Source organism: Miscanthus floridulus, chromosome 18, assembly GCF_019320115.1.
Source record: "Miscanthus floridulus cultivar M001 chromosome 18, ASM1932011v1, whole genome shotgun sequence".
Taxonomy (NCBI): domain Eukaryota; kingdom Viridiplantae; phylum Streptophyta; class Magnoliopsida; order Poales; family Poaceae; genus Miscanthus; species Miscanthus floridulus.
Genome location: NC_089597.1, coordinates 44,275,925 through 44,279,744, shown reverse-complemented (window position 1 = coordinate 44,279,744; position 3,820 = coordinate 44,275,925). Strand labels below are relative to the sequence as shown.

Here is a 3,820-nt window from a genome sequence, read left to right as displayed (position 1 = left end):
AGCGTGGGCGCTGCGCGGCGAGGGCGCGGGCTCGGCCGCCGGCAGCAGCGGCGGCGGCGCGGCGGCGTGGGCTCGGGCGTGGGGCGGAGCGCGGCGGTGGAGCGGGCAAGGGTGGCGACGACGACACGGGCAGGGGCGGCTTGGGCAAGAAAGGAAGAGAAAGATGCGCGGGCCGGATAGATATTTCCGAGCTCGGCGCCAGTCACTATGGCGCCGAGCTCGGCGCTTTAGTGACTGGCGCCGAGCTCCCTGGCAGGCCACCCCACCGTGCCCGCTAGCTCGACGCCAAAGACGCTGGCGCCTAGCTCGGCGTCAGTCACTCTGGCACCGAGCTAAGGGTCCATTTCCTAATTTTTTTTTGTCAGGGGTTCATTTGTGATAAACTTTAAAAAAAAACGGGGAGGGTCTAATTATAAAAAATTCGGGTCGACTCGGCGGTCCGTCGGATCGCGCGGGCGCTATAAGTAGTGATTCCCACAGGAATAAGCTGAGCGACGAGTCGCCAGTGTGACGCTGACGTCTGGTTCGCCGCGGCGGTGCGACGAGCGAGCATGTCGGAGAAGACGCCGCCGACGAAGGCGACGCTGAGCCGGCCATGCGTTCTGATCATAGGTAATCAACAATGCCACCTCTACTCAACGACTTTTTCCGTTCTTTTCTTTTTTCCGGTGCTAGCTGCTAGCTTGAAGTACAGTAATGCGGTTCGAGATGAGCCTGTTGATCGATGCGCCGACGGTTGTGATGTGGCAGCGATGGCGGGCGTGGAGAGGTTCGCGAACAAGGGGGTGGGATCGAACCTGGTGACGTACCTCACCGGCGTGGTGGGGATGAGCACGGCGGCGGCGGCCAAGAGCGTCATCGCCTGGAACGGCGTCAGCTTCATGCTGCCGCTCGTCAGCGCCATCCTGGCTGACTCCTACTGGGACCGCTACTGCACGATCGCCGCCTCCTCCTTGCTCTACGTCTTCGTAAGTCCATGATTGTAGCCTGCTAACTAATTTCCACGCATGCTCGACGATCGTTGATGATCGATGCCGGCAAAAGCCTCTCGATCGATCGGAGACTCCGAATAGTCTTGTTCGTTCTGCTGTTGTGTTTGTTGTTTTGTGATATTAGCTGGCAGGCTTAGAGTGCCAATCAGGAATTCTGGAATAAATATGCAATCTTGGATTAATCAGTAGAGTATGTCCATTTCTGAACATTGTAATTATAGAACAAAAATGAGTAAATGCGGTCATGTGCAGAAAAAAAAAACAGTTCTGAACCTTGTGATTGCAGTCAAGGAACAGACGTGCTCAGAAAAAGCGCAAGCGCTAATGTACACACATAAAAAACATTTGCTTCAAAGCCAGTAGCTAACTAGCTATTGCAATCTCCAGATACAGATATTTGGCATAGTTTCTGATGATTCAGGACATAGACAGCCGAGTACAACGAACAGTTCATTTGTTCTAAGTCAAACCATTCTAAATTTGACAAGGTTTGTAGAGGTCATTATGAAAATACATTTCATAATAATGTATCTAATAAGGTTTATTTGATATTGTAAATATATTGTTCTTTTTCTATAATTTTTTTTTGAACGTGACTTTTTTCTATAAATTTGGTTAAACTTAAGATAGGTCACTATTTCATCACATAAAAATGGCCATCATTGATACTTGCCAAGTGCAATTTTTGGTTAAAAAACAGCTTACTCTGCTTCCCACTGACACTGCTCCTCCTTGGTCAGGGAATGGTAGCACTCACCATATGGGCAGTGCTGCGGACACGGATGCCGCGCTCCACGCTCTTCTTCCCGCTCTACCTGATGTCCGTCGGGCAAGGTGGATACCAGCCTTCACTGCAAGCCTTCGGCGCCGACCAGCTTAGCATCGGGGACGACGACGACGACACCGAGCCAGGCGCGACGCCGGAGGAGAAGGCCAAGGTGAAGAGCATGTTCTTCCAGTGGTGGTACTTCGGCGTGTGCAGCGGCAGCCTGCTGGGGAACTCCACCATGTCATACGTCCAAGACAACTTCGGCTGGGGCCTCGGTTTCGCCATCCCCAGCGCCGTCATGGCCCTGTCCGTCGCGGCCTTCTTCTGCTGCACCCCTCTGTACAAGCAGCAGACGCAGCCAAAGGGCGCCGGTAATAAGCCGTCTCCGAATAGCGTCTTCAAGGTCCTCAAATCGATTCTCGCTAGTAGCCGAAAGATCAGTCTGCCGTCGAGAGACGACAATGGCGACGCCACTTCTGAGCTTGAGTATGTGTATTTCACCTCGTTATCCTAGGAGCAATTCTTGTACCTGTAGCAGTACATGCTAATCGTGCAACATCTGGAACGTTGCAGGTTGCAGGAGAAGCCACTGAAAGCTGAACCAGCAGATACAAAGGAGTCGTCCCTGGATGAGGCTGCTCCCACTCCCAGCGTGGCCAAGGTCATCCTCGGCCTCCTGCCAATCTGGGCGATCCTGCTCGTCTTCGCGGTGATCTTCCAGCAGCCGATGACGTTCTTCACCAAGCAGGGGATGCTGATGGACCACACGGTCGGCGTCGGCAGCGGCTCCTTCGTGATCCCGCCAGCGATGCTCCAGAGCTCGATCACCGTCTCCATCATCCTGCTCGTGCCCATGTACGACAGGATGATCATCCCGCTGATCAACGCCGTCACCGGGGGCAGCGACGGCATCACGGTGCTCCAGCGGATCGGCAGTCGGCATGGTCCTCTCCGTCGTGGCCATGGTCACCGCGGCGCTCGTCGAGTCCGTGGCGGCTCCGCGTGGCGCCTGTCCGGCTGAGCATCTTCTGGCTCCTGCCGCAGTACGTTCTGCTGGGGATCTCGGACGTGTTCACGGTGGTGGGGATGCAGGAGTTCTTCTACACACAGGTGCCGGCCTCCATGAGGACCACCGGCATCGGGCTCTACCTCAGCGTCTTCGGCGTCGGCGGCTTCCTCGGCGCGTTCCTGATCACCGTGCTCGAGATGGCCACGGCGAGACCCGGCAACAGCCCGAGGATGGTTCTCTGACGATCCGCGGGAGGCGCGCCTGGATAACTTCTACTGGTTCTTGGCTCTCCTTTGCTTCATCAGCTTTGTGATCTTCACGCACTTATGCAAGTACTACAATGGCAAATCTGCGTCAGGGAGGTAGGTTCAGACTTCGGAGTAGGTGGAGTGGAGACTAGGACGATTGGCTGTTCGATCTTGATTTTGCTTGACAGGTTGAGTGAAAATTCCATACTTCTATTTGCAGGATGATTTCAGGGGTAGTGTAATGTTTTCAGAATGAGAGTAAAGGACTTCAGTCGTGTTCTGTTCCGTGAGACACTTGTACAAAGCTTGTACCCTTCTGATTTGTCAGATCAAAAGAAAATACATGCTTGGAAAGTAAAAGAACATGCTAAATACGTTTTTTTTCACATTTTAAATAATAAACCATGCGCATGTGGATCACATGGGCAGACATTACTTTGAAATTTTTTTCTTGACAGGGTTACTTTGGAAGGTTTTAGGCCATTTTTGTCTGTGTGCATGATTTTAAAGAAGACTCACATGTACTGGATGCATACTCACCGATGAAGTCACCACTGACGTTTTGGTGATCTCATAGTTTAAAGTTTAGCCATTAAACTTTAGCTCTAAAGGCTCTAAACAGATAGTCTAACATGATGCCTAAAGTTTAGTCAACCTAAAATGACTATTAGTTCATTAGACAACATAAGTATGTAAAAATGGTCTAAAGTTTAGCATTCAACTAAACTTTAGAACCACGGCGGATTCCAACACGGGCCTAAGCCCACAAAATAAACTAGCAAGTTCCAAGAAGTTGTGTTGT

At 52.0% G+C, this 3,820-nt stretch overlaps 1 pseudogene; it reads left to right on the top strand.

The window, feature by feature from the left end:
• Nucleotides 1-501: 501 nt before the first annotated feature.
• Nucleotides 502-3,377, top strand: LOC136522117 (protein NRT1/ PTR FAMILY 5.8-like; annotated as a pseudogene).
• Nucleotides 3,378-3,820: the final 443 nt, after the last annotated feature.